Here is a 13,465-nt window from a genome sequence, read left to right on the forward strand (position 1 = left end):
TGAATCCGAGAATGTAGAGAGAAAATATATTAAGAGAGGTACAGTGTGAAACATAGAGTAGTGCATTGGAGAAAGTCAAAGCTTTTTTTTTGTTTTTTTCTGTTTCACAGTATGAGTAAAGTAATAAATATATAGATACATAAGTACTTAGGGCCAGATGTACAAAGCTATTTTGTGGTCACAAATCGCAAAATTTGCCTTTATGGAAAATGGGCTGCATTTTTTTTTTAAACTGACCCCTACCAGGCCACCATCCCTGTGAGTGCAGCCATTGCCAAATGAGTCACAAATTGTGACCTGCCTCATGAATATTAATGAAGTTGGTCCCTTGCGACCAATTTGCGAATTACGAACAGTGTGGTTGACACTGTCGTACATTTTGCTTTACAACTCGCAATTTGTGATTTGCAAAACATCACAAATTGCAACTCGCAAAACAAAATGGTCATACATCTGGCCCATAGAAAGGGTAGACATGTTTAAGGAAGATAATATATTGAGATTTAAAGCTGTATTTTATAACTCTAATGCTCTGGTGTTACTGTACTTTAAGCTGATTTGTTTGAGTATTTGTAGAACAATTTTTTTATGTTTCACTCAATATTTCAATAGTGGTGCACTTGGGGATGAAATAGTTATGATAATATTTACATATTGTGAAAGATGAAACAGAGACTCAAAAGCATCTAATTAAATATGAAAACTATGCAGTGACCTATACATGTTAACCATAGAATAATAAATAAAACCATAAGTAAGATATACATTTGCTAAGCAGACCTAAAGAATATCTATATATTTCAAAAACTATAATTACTATACATATTTGTACAAACAAATAAACATATCTAGATGCATACATATAATCAAATTATAAATGGTTATATACACTGGGATATGCTGTACATTAGTGTTGTACCTTAGTGATGTGCTGTACGTTAGTGGTTATGTTGGAAAGAGCCAACTATTTTTTTTTAATGTATAATTTTGTTTGTTTCATAATTCTTTATTGAAGATTTAAACAGGGAAACAACATCATGCATGGCATTGACAATACGAAGGAACACAATGAGCTCTCTCCTTCAGAACAGTGCATCCAGAATTTCAACAGTCGTTATCGCCTGAACCACAGCGGCGTGATACCGTGCCATACATATACAAAATTTGAGTAATGGGAGCCTTAGAGCATATGACTGCGGTTACAGTCCCTGTGCACTACCACCTAGAGAAAGAAAGGACAGGGATCTATATAATGTGAATACCAGGCATAATCAGGGGTATAAGGTGGGGCTCAGCACCAGGGCTCCTATCTATAGCGGTCTCGAGCGTGCATGTCTGGTATTCTATTATAAGGGGGTGACCCTGATAGGTCTAGGACCTCTAGTGTGTGAGGGTCACGGCGAGCTTCGGCAGTATGGAGAAGGGGGCAGGTGTGTCAAAAGGGCATTAATTACCTGTGAGAGCCCTCATCCTGTTGTGGCAGGAGAATAAAATGTCATGAAACAGATGCAAAGTGGGTAAGGTGAGGATTATAATCCATTTTGGGGAGGAAAGAAAGGGAGAGAAACGGTAGGAGAGGGGAGGGTTTGAGGAGGAAAGAGATGTAGAAAGTAGGGAAAAGAGGGGGCATATTTAGAGAACTAGAGAGGAAACAAAAGGAAGTGAGATGAAAAATCAGAAAGCAAGGGATAAGAGAGAAGAGAAAGACTAGAGTGAGAAAGAGGGGGAGGTAGGGAAGGGAGTAGTGAGGAGTGGGAGAGCAGGAGGGGAAGGGGGAAGAGGAAGAGAGAAAGGGAGGGAGTAGGTTAGGGAGGGAAAGAGAGGGAGAGAGAGAGCGACCGCAGGAGGGATGCAATGAGGAGAGGGAAAGAGGGTGAGAAGTGGGAGATAGGGAAGTAACTGGAGGGTCAGTGATCCATGAGCCAGAGGAAGGAGGCCCAAGTTTGTAGAACCACCACCGTCCGGTCCTGTATGACATAAATAATGTGTTCCTGGGCAGCAGTTTGAAACATTGACTACAGCCATTCATCATGGGAGCTGGGTGTCGTTGATCACCAGTGTCATAGAATACAAAGCTTAGCCATGGTCAGCGCCGTACATAGGGGGACATACCCCTAGCATTGTCAGTATCATGCAGGAGAGGCAAGGATGTTGGGAGAGAAGGCGCTAATGGCAATACTTCCCTTACCGTGACCCCAACTGCCTCCCAGTATGGATGTACAGTTGGACAGTCACATAGAATATGTAATAAGTCACAGCGTGGGTGGGGGCAGTGCCAGCATTGCACATGGGGCAATAATCCAGTTGATCTAAGCTCCTGGGGCATCCAATAGCAGTCCACTCTTCCATATCATATTCTACCCGTTAATGTGTTTGCCATTTAGCCTTGAGGAAAACCAGAAGGGCAAGAGAGAATAAGTGTTGGTTCAGTAGCTTGTGCAAGCCCAATGAAAAGATCCCCAGGTTCGTAGATAGTCAAGCACCAGCGAATGGTCCAATGTGGCTACAAAGACAGTGTGAGAGCTGTTGATATTGCCAAAAATAGTGACGGGAGCCCAGATTTTACCTGCAGTGCCGGAAACATCTTTAGTAGCCCATTATCAAGAATTTGATCTACAGTTAGAATGCCCTTAGGCCACCAGCCTTCCCAGTCAACCACTTCCCCACATCAATAGGCCTGCAGTGCCCCAGAGTGGTGCATGAGTGTTAATCCGAGGGTCCACTCCTAGAAGATGGTGAGCCTGGTGCCATGAATGTAGCATGGCCTGCATCACTGGGTGTGCAGGTTGGGGTGTGGAAGCTTTGACAACGTAAAGCACATCTAGGCCTGTTGACACACCCGAGATTGTGCGTTCCGTCTGTACCCACATGGGTGGATCCGGCGTGCCCGGGAGCAGGGAGGTCAACTGAGTCAGATGTAGCCCCAGCGCATTTTGTTCCACAGAGGGCAATCCCAGGCCTCTGCATTCCCTTTGCGAAATGAGCTTGGCTCTGGAAAGTCATGGCCGCATACAGCCCCATACGAATTTACATATGAAGGCGTCTACTTTCCTGAGCATTGTTAAAGGTACCAGCAGTGGTAACATCCCAAGGACGTATGTGTATCGTGGAAAAGTTACCATTCGGATTGCCTGTACCCCCCCAAAGGAAGAGTCCCAGTTGGGACCATTTCACAAAATCTCATTGGGTGCGAGGAACAGGGGTTCTAGGTTATCCTGTACCATCTGGTCCAAGCCCCTGTTGATGAGAATTCCTAGATATTTGAGGCATGATTGTTTCCATGAAATGGGGAAGGCTGTTATATCTGCGCTTGTAGTCGCCGGGGTTAGAGGTAGGGTTTCACTTTTGTCCCAGTTGATTTTATATCCCGATAGTGCCTCAAATTCCATCAGGATAGCTCGTAGAGCTGGGAGAGAGTGAGTGAGGTCTGTGAGCGTAAGTAGTATGTCGTCGGCATATAAGTAGATCATGAAGCGGTCACCCGGGATGGCGATGCCGGCTATAGATGGGGATCTACGTATGAGCTCTGCCAAGTGTTTGACAGCTAGAAGGAACAGTAGCGGTGATAATGGACATCCCTGTCATGTCCCTCAGTTAACGGGGAACACATCGGAAAGGAAACCCCTGCAATTGACCTGCGCTGTGGGTGAGTAATACAGCCAACTGACTTTTTTGATAAAGCTATCCTGTAGGCCGAAAAGTTTTAAGGTTTCGAAGAGATGCCACCTTTCTATTTTATCAAAGGCTTTCTCGGCATCAAGGGAGATAGCCACAGCCTCTTCTCTGGAGTCTCTAGTAGTGCAAAGCGTATGTGCTAGAGTGCGGAGGTGATTCCTAGACAATTCCCCGGGGTACGAATCCTACTTGCGAGTCATGAATAAGGGACGGAATTATTTTTTTGAGATGGGCCCCAAGACACCATCTAGTATCTTGACATCTCAATTCAGGAGGGAAATGGGATGGTGACTGTCACATTGTAATGGATCTTTCCCAGGCTTTGTTAGGACCACTATGGATGCCCTATTTGAGAGAAGGTTCAAAGAGCCTGTCCCTTCCGCGTGCCGGAAGGCTTCATACAGGGAGTTCACCATTTCAGGTCTCGTCCATTTGTAAAATTCTATATATATATGATAAGTTGGAAATGGCCTACATAATCTCTTCTTTTTTTATCTGCTTTTCTAGTAGCCCCCTTCCCTCTGCCGTAAGACTGGGTATACAGGCCTCCTCAAAGAATGTAGCTATACGGTCATGATCAGTTGCAGTTCTGGAGGTGTAAAGGGTCAGGTAGAAGTGCCCAAATGCACCGGCTATGTCCTGTGGGTGTGTGAGGAGCTTACCATCAGTATCTCGTATGGCAGGAATGGCTAGCACTGCCTTTTGCTGGCATAGTTGGGCTGCTAATAGTTCCTCAGCTTTGCAGTGGGTATTCCGCATGGGAGACATAGAGGACATTAAGCTCCATTTTCGCCTTTTTAAGGTAACAGCGTGTGGCCGGGGAGGGGGTCACAGTGTATTCAGGAGTACATGCTTCGATTATGTCCTCCAGGTCTCGTTGATGGGAGCAATTCCGGGCGTTAGCGAGGGCAGCATCTTTCATAAGTTGTCCTCTGATTGTTGTCTTCGCCACAGCCCAGAAAACGTGAGGGGAAGAAACCGAACCTTTATTGTTGGTTATATAGGTAGAGACGTGGGCACAAAGATGATCCTTGCCCTGTGGCGTACGATATCGCGAAACGGGCAGATGCCATGGCTTGTGGCCTGGAGAAAAAAGGCCCACTTCTAGTGCTAAGAGCACCAGGGCATGATCGGATAGTGCTGCTTCCAGGATCCGGGAGTCCCTAACCATGGGGACCAGTTTATAAGAGATGAGGAAGTAGTCCAGCGGGACTGTGTTCCGTGGACCAGCGATATAAATGTGTATTCCTGATCGAGCGGGTGGAAAAGGCGCCAGTGGTCCGCCAGCCTATGATCTGCCAGAACATCCCCCCATAAGGCTCTTTCTGTATTGTGCTGATATCTAATCTGCCCATTCGATCCAAGACCACATCACGAGCCAAGTTCCAATCTCCTCCCAAAAGGTAGTGAGATGCTCAGGTCATTATCAGAAGATGGTTAAAATGCAGGAGGACTGAATGTTTAGAGTCTGTGGGAGCATATACGAAACCTACACAGAGTGCATGGCCCCGAGTTTGAGTTTGGTAAGAATGTGTCATCCTTCTGGGTCGGACCATTATTTGAGCACCTTGAATTGTAAGGAGCGGGGTATTAGGATTGCGACCCCGTATTTACGCATGGGGCCGGAGCTTCCCGATGTGGATGGTGGACTGCCGTTATAGGACACCCAGCCCACCCAGTCTCGGTGTAGTTTTTCGGATTCTGAGGGAGACAGGTGTATTTCTTGCAAGAGGGCAATATCTGTACACTTGGATTGTAAGTAAGACAGGACCTTCTTTCGTTTGATATCTTGTGTGAGGCCATGAACATTCCATGATATTGTCATCAACGGGAGGACAGTCCCCAAGCCCGGAACTCCCACATGGGTCTGTAGCGACAGGACTGGTACTCTCAGGTCTATGAAGTGCAGTGTGACTATTCAAGCTATCAAAGTTGAGGTGGGGTATAAGATAGAAAGATCACAAGAGGAAGGGAGGTCAGGAGAGTGGGGCTCCGCGGTCGCACTCAGGAGCGTAGACCAAAGCAAAGAAGAGTACGAAAAGAGGGGGAAGGTGGGGAGGGAGGAAAGAAGGAGGCAGAGAAAAGGATAAAAAGAGATAAACAAACGGAAGAAAGATATGAGGCTCAGAGAGAGAGAGAGATGAGAACGTAGCCCAGGTTAGTTGCAGGATCATGTGGGATATCACGTGGTAGCTTAGCTCTATAAAACTGTGGGTCTAATCCAGTGAAACCCGCAGCTGGTCACGCCTGAATAGGGTGGAGGGGGCAGAGAGCAGACGGGAAGAAAACGAGGACACATCATAACCAGGGTGGAGGGAGGGAAGTGGCTAAAGTGAGGGGTCCTGAGACATGCACAGGTGTGCCCATTGGTCTTGATGCTAATAATGTAGGGTATGGCAGTCCCAGATGAAAGCAAAAAAGGAAGGGTATTGAAGAGTGCAGCCTGGGTGGCGGAGGTGCGCTTAGAAATTCACGGCGATGGTGGACAAGGTGAGCAGCGGAGGCCTTCAAATAGATTACCGGGGATGCAGGAAGTACGGGGTGAGTGAGAAGGAGGAGCACCCAGTGGCTGCCAGCCTGGTATGTCAACAAGGTATCTAGCCTAGCCCGGCAGAGGCGGCGGGTGAGGAATATCATCTTGTTTTGCATTGAAATGTTCAGTTACTGATGCTGTTTCTTATTTTTTTGATTGGTTCGTGTTTTTGTTTTTGCTATTAATTTTGTTTTTGTTTTTGTCATTAAAAAAAAATAATAATTACCCGCTGTTACTAAGTAGAGCAGGGCCTGAAACATAGAATTGCATAATACGGATATGGGGGCAGTGCTATGATGCAATAATAAACAGTGGGGTGTGTAAGAGGAAATGGGGGACCCATTATTACCAATATGCACTGGGTCTGAGAGTGTCCAAAGGTAGAATAATGGGGGGGTGGAGGACCCCAGCCGAACTAGTGTTATGGCTACAGCATCAATAACAACAACATTAAGAAGAACAAAGATAACAATGATATACTATAACAATAGCATAGATAAACATGTGTGATACTGAGTGCTCCACCGATGGTCATTCTGGAAAGAGCCAACTCTTAAGTAATCTTCTGAAGACAAGATATTTATCCGTAGAACTTATGTTTAGGGGTAATGAATTCCATAGTTGTGCTGCTTGAATAGAGAAAGATGTACCACCTATGACTTTTTTCTTGTATGGTGGGATTTTGAAGTTAGCAATAAGCTGGAGCAGAGGTTCTGTTGCTGAATGCATTTGGTGATGTTATTCCTAATGAAAAGAGGTCCCGTTGCAAATATTGCTTTGTTGGTGATACAAAGCAGCTTGAAAGTGGATCTTCTGGCAACCAGTAATGTAGGGCCCTTGAGGGAGGAGAGATGTGAGTTTGTGGCTTTAGATGTAGGGGTAGTCTGGAGGCAGAGTTCTGAATTGGTTACAGTCATATTTGATAAAGAATATCCATGTTAGAGGCCATTGGTGTAATCGAGTCTAGACAGTACAAGAGAGATAGTAGCCTGCATCTTCGTGTAAATCCCAGATGGGGGGAGTTGCATTGCAGAGTTTTCCTAATAATGAAGCTTGATCTTGCTCATTTGTCCTTAGGCATTCATTGATAAATTGTAATCCATGGTAAATCTAAGGTTTTTTACTTCCTTAGATATTTTAGGAGGTGATCCCAAATTTTCAAGCTAGGGCAGAGCGGGTCATAATTTTTCCAAATGCCCACATGTGAGTGTTTCAATTTTGGAAGCATTCAATTTGAGATGGCTCCATGTCTGATCAACAGCTCTGAGGCACCTGAAGATTTCTGAGTTTCCAAAGGTTTTGGGACTTTCCAGTTTTAGAAGTATTTGTCATTTGCATAGCTATAGCAATTCACTGGTAATTGTCAATAATGATTTCATGCAGATGTTCAAAAGCATGGGGGAGATGATAGAACCTTGATGGACTCCTGCTTTTGTGAAGAATAGTTTGGGTGAGAAAGGGGGAGTATAGATGGCATTTGTTCTGTTTATATGGTACAATGTGATCCATTCAAGTGCAGTTCCTCTCTGCCTACTTCGTAGAATCTGTATTAAAGTGTCATGGTCAACTGTGTCAAAGCTGAGAGGATCAACAGAAGTAATGCAGTGATCCTGTTGCGGTCTACTGTGTTTTTAAGGTAATCCCTTATGGTACGGAGGGAAGATTCCAAGCCTTTTCCTGGGTGGAATCCTGTTTGGTAGTCTGAAAGTATGAAGTTATCTTCAATGAATTGTGACATCTGGCGAATGCTGCACATTCTATCAGTTTACCCAGGAAAGGCCCATTTGTAATTAGTCTGTAGTGGTTGGGATCAAGCGGGTCCAGGTTTTTTCTTTAATAATGGGCATATGTATGCCTTTTTTAGGTCTTCAGGAAAGATTCCAGTAGTTAAAGAATTATTGATGGTTATTGATAGTTATTGATGGTTATTCCTACTGGTGTAGCAGCTGAGGTAGTTAAAAGAATGTTTTTGAAGATTTGTGGTAGAGAAGGGTCCAAAGTGCAGATGTCTGGCCTGCTTGCTTTTACCAGATCAAAAAATTAATTTTATGATGTTTGTTTGAAGGAATACAGTGCCTGGGTTAGCCTTCTCCGGGAGGGGATTCCTAGAAATGGGTTGGTTCTGGTGGGTTTTTTTTTAAATAGGAGTCCAATGTGTCTGCTTCTGTTGTGTAATGATTTGCCAGTTTGTTATTGAATTCTTGTGTAATGTGTATTTAGATTTATAAAATGTGGTGAATATTTTAGAAAATTTAATAAAATTCTGTATTTGCACATTTAGCACTTTGAATTCTTTGCCTTTTGTCAGCTTTTTCGATCAATGATTTGTATATTAAGTTGAGTTTTCTGTAGGTGAAGTTTGTCTTGATTGCTGTTTGTTTTTAGCCAAGTGCATTGCAGCTTTCTAATTTGTTGATTTAACTCTTTTAGTTCTGTATTTTTCCAAGGTGCTTGTTTTCTTTTGTCCTGCTTTATTGTTCTTAGTGGTATTAGGATTTTTGAATGGAATTCATTATGTCTGGATCTGTGTTGGATATTAGTTGTGTTTCTGAGTAGTCAAAATTGACATTGTTCCATGGTCGATGGGACCATGCATGTAAGGTGGTCTTAGATATGTTGCTTTGTGGTGTTTTTAGTTGGAAAGCTTTGTGGTTTGTGGTGTTTTTAGTTGGAAAGCTAGCAATTGGTGGTCTGACGATGTGTCTGGAGTGATCCTTAGAAAGGTAACTAGTTTTGAGTTTGCAAAAATGACATCTAGGACGTGTCTACCGATGTGTGTGGCTTTGTGGACAATCTGATTAAGGTTCAGCATGTCTAGGCCAGTGGTGAGAGTTTTTGGATTGGTCAAACCAAATATTAAGGTCATCAAGAATGCGTAGGTTGGAGTGTAGTGTTATAGAGTTTGAAACTGTATCTAGAAATGTGTCTGCAATTGTTGCATTGCTAGGTGGTTGTCTCTAAAGGAGAAGGAAGTTAAGTGAAGAGATTGGTGTAGGGTTGCAGCTGGTGATGAGTGCTCACAACCTTGTATGGAAACGTTGTCAGCTTTAATGAAATTTATTGTTTGCTTGTATATAACAGTTGGTCCTCCTTCTCTTTTGCACATATGATTTTTTGTTATGGTTGGATAGCGTGGAGTAGCAGTTATGAAGAGTAAGCCAGGTTGTGTGTCAATGAATAGGTTGTAGTTGTGTGCTTGTTTTTAGTGAGTGATTGAGCATTTATTAGTAAGCAGTTTAGATATTGTGTTTTGTAGAAAAGTGAGCAGTATTTTTTGAACTTGTAGCTGGTGTGCCATTAGTGCTGGTATTAGCTGCACGAGGACAGCAATACTGTTGTTTTTCTATATCGTATTTCTTATCCAGCAGGCTAAGAAGGCATTTAGAAGGTATTTTGTTGGGTCTGCATGTATAGCTGGTAGAAATGGTAGTTGAGAGTGAGTTGGTGAGCTGTGTTGTTTTTATAGGGTAGCTTTGTTGTGTAATAGACACAGAGATTTGAAATTGTGAAGAGTGGCATGTTGTTTAATTTGTTTGCCTCTGTTTAGGGTGGAAGGTGTATGGGGTAGGGGTGGAGTATGTGGGTCATGTTTTAGGGCTCTAAAATGAGTAATGGATGAAAGACAGGTGAATGAGAGATGAGAGACGAGTGAATGAGAGATAATCGCTCCAATCTTGCAATTAATGCTTGCAATCATGGGCCCAACACTAAGATAGACACCACCAAAGGCAATAGGGTCACTTGTGAAAGTGTGACGGGGAGAAATCAAACTTTTCACTTAGCCAAGTTTCTTGCAGCATAATTATCGTATTTTGAGTAAAAAATCCACGAATCGCAGAATTAATTGCAAGGTGGAAAAATCAAACAAAATTCCACAAGATTGTATGGCAGGGACAGTCAGCATCTTGAGCCGGCCGGAAAGTGCTAGCATCATGGGCTAATAGTTAGACAGCATTCAATCAGTGACTTGGGGACATCATTGTCGAAGTATTCTTGTTGACATATAATATTCATCCATTTAACAATGGTGGTGTAATATTTAAACTGTATCCATTGTAGACCTTGGCACCCCCTAAATAGTTGTGAGCTGTAATGCTCACTACTGAGGTATGCTGACCAGCACGCACACAAGAATAAGACGTTTTCCCTAGCACTCTTTGTGAGTACTGAAGGCCATTGTTTAGACTACCATACAGTACAGTACTGTAGAAATATGCTTGTGCTATGTTTTAAAGCATTTGGGTCGAGCAATTGCTGGTGGTTTTTGCAGATTTCCATCCTTTGATTGTATGCCTCAAGTATGTGGTAAAATATGCCGTGTTTGAGTCTCTGAACAGCTTTAAGGTAGTCTCCTCTGTATTTTTCTCAATGGATGATGTCATATACAGATTGTGACTTATGCTATTGTGTTCGAAGTTTTGGTTAACATAATTCAATTCAATACGTTTTCCATTGAACACTAATTGGTGTTTTAGAGGCCACCATTGCGTTTTCTTTTTTTGTCAAGGGCAAGAATGCCAGGTGCAGGTTCTGTGCCATAGTAGAGGTTGTCAAGAAGGGTGCAGGACCAGTTGATGATAGGGGATGATTCTGGAACCTCTATCTGCAGCTTCAAACACTTTTACATTTGTATTTCGGAATTGTCTAATGTGAAGGGTAACTTCTTATGTTAGTGGTGGGTGTTCAGGGTATGTTATTAAGGTTGATGGAAACCAAACACAAGTCTGATCATAATTAATATAAGGTTGGATATTTTGAGGTTGTTTGTAAACACGAGTTCCAGCTTCAACACAGATGTGTGTAACGAGGCACTGAACAATTAATTAAAGCTGACGGTAATGGTGTTTTTAAGGAGATCAATAGCAGGTTTGGCATCCAGCGAATAAATTCACCTTGGAAGGTAAAGTTGCATCTCTTCGAAAAAGGACTGAGGTGAAACTAGTGTTGAGATTAATCCTGCAGCAGGACGCTATGGTCCATATTTATGGGAAAATGATGGAGCGTGATGCTGTGCCAAAATTGGCAGCTCAGCGCTCCGTCATTTCCACAACGCAGTGATGCACCGTATTTAAGTGAATATGGCGCACTCCTGTGTTGTCCCATGCACTGGGGCTAAATTTAGCTGCCAACGCAGGCAAAGTTGCACCATCGTGCAAGGATGCCTGTATTGAGGGGTGTGATTGTTGATGTGCGGTAAGGTGTCCCTTCCTGTACATAAGCAATCACTAATGGCGCTTGGCACTTCTGTGTGTGCTGCAGCACACATAGAAGTGCCAAAGAGTCATTTTCAAATGATTGTTTATGTACAGGAAGGGACACCTTCCCGCACATAAACAATCGTTTCTGGCATTTTGCTCTTTCACGCATAGAAAAAGCAAAAAACGAGGAGGAATAAAAGTATTCCTCCTCGTTGTGCCTTGCTAACGCCACCCCTGGGTTGGCGTTAGATTTTGGCACTGCTTCAGGTTTATGAAATCTCGTAAATCTGAGGCAGTGTCAAAATGCAATGGGTGTTGTTGTGGCACGCTCACAGCAAAACCCATTGCACGACCCTCTGACGCAGATAACTGCATCGGAGGGGCCCATAATTTCAAGGAGGTGTAGCGCCACAAAAAGTGGCGTTATACCTCCTTGTAAATTTGGAGCAGAGGTTAGCGCCACTGGAGTGTCACGTAAAGTGACGATCCAGTGGCACTAGGGGCTCATAAATATGCCCCTATGTGCTGAAAGAATGTAAAAGTGGTATCAGGAACTAAACTGCAAAGCAACTCTCCTGTAGGCTGCTGACACCTCTCCCAATTACTTACTTTCTTATTCTTCAGCGTGATTGTGTTGCCCAGGAGCTTCTCAATGAAGAGTGTTGTAGTATTTCTAAATGGCTCCTTACCATCCCTAAAAAACATCAGAATTCTGTGAGTAAAGGTTGTCATCTGGCAACACCGACAGACTGACATGACTGCGTGAGGGTCTAAACCGTTGATAATAACATTCTTTCAAAACTAATAAAACAAAACGAAGATGGCAAAAATGGGATCATGCAAAACAGAGCATACTTTGAAGATGTCTGCTAGCTCCTCTGTGCAATTTGTTAGGTTTAAATGAGTCTGGTGTACACAGGAGATTTTAGAGTTAAAAATGAGAACGAAAATTACAAAAATAATAAAAATCAAAATTAAAAGTCAAAGGTTCAGGGTAGGTGCTTGATAGGAATACGTTTAGAGATAAGCGCCAAATGCTGTAAAATGGGCCGATCGTCGAGGGCTTCCTCAGAGTAATCTCGGAGTGAATGTGCGGGATGCATGGATGGGAAATGCTACTCTGACGTTTTTGGAACCACCAGAAGGCTGAAGAAAGTGCTGCTTGTCGTGTGATTCTTAGCTGAAGCAGACACCATAGTCAGGTTCATTCTTGATCAAACGCTATGTAGATTATGGAAAGTGGACAGCCATCATCTAAGATGGTTGCCTTGTTCTTGAAGATTTTGGGCAATGCGTGTTCGCAATGAGTATGTTTGAATGTGCTCATTCCTGTCTAGTCTTTGAATATGAAGGGTCTTGACAAGATTTCTCATGGTTAGATGAGATGTAGAAGCTGGTGTAAAACTGCCAGGACTGTGTCCTGCTCGAACAGATGTGCGCAGAGACAGAACCAGCTTGAATGTAAAATGTTGCGTGCAATGCATGGTGTACAGCACTGAGACTGATACAGGGCTTCTCCTAATTGGTGTTACTGGTTTTGGTAAACAGCGAAATATGTACCCAGTGGTGTGCTGGTAGAGGGTCTGGAAGTGTTTTTTGCATTGAAACACTGTGCACAGTGTAGGAAAGTACCATCTTCCTTGGCATGTTACCCCCATTTTGTACCTGTATGTCACTATGTTTTTGCCTGTCTCACTGGGATCCTGCTGGTCAGGACCCCAGTGCTCATAGCGTATGGCCTAATGTGTGTGTCTGTGTAGTGCTTAACTGTGTCACTGAGGCTCTGCTAATCAGAACCTCAGTGCTTATGCTCTCTCTGCTTTTACATTTGTCACTGTAGGCTAGTGACTTCATTTACCAATTTCAATTGGCACACTGGACCCCCCTTTTAAGTCCTTAGTATATGGCACCTAGGTACCTAGGGCATTGGGGTTCTAGGAGATCCAAATGGGCTGCAGTATTTCTTTTGCCACTCATAGGGAGCTCAGACAAAGCCTTGCACAGGCCTGCCATTGCAGCCTGCGTGAAATAACACACACATTATTTCACAGCCATTTCT

Source organism: Pleurodeles waltl, chromosome 8, assembly GCF_031143425.1.
Source record: "Pleurodeles waltl isolate 20211129_DDA chromosome 8, aPleWal1.hap1.20221129, whole genome shotgun sequence".
Taxonomy (NCBI): Eukaryota; Metazoa; Chordata; class Amphibia; order Caudata; family Salamandridae; genus Pleurodeles; species Pleurodeles waltl.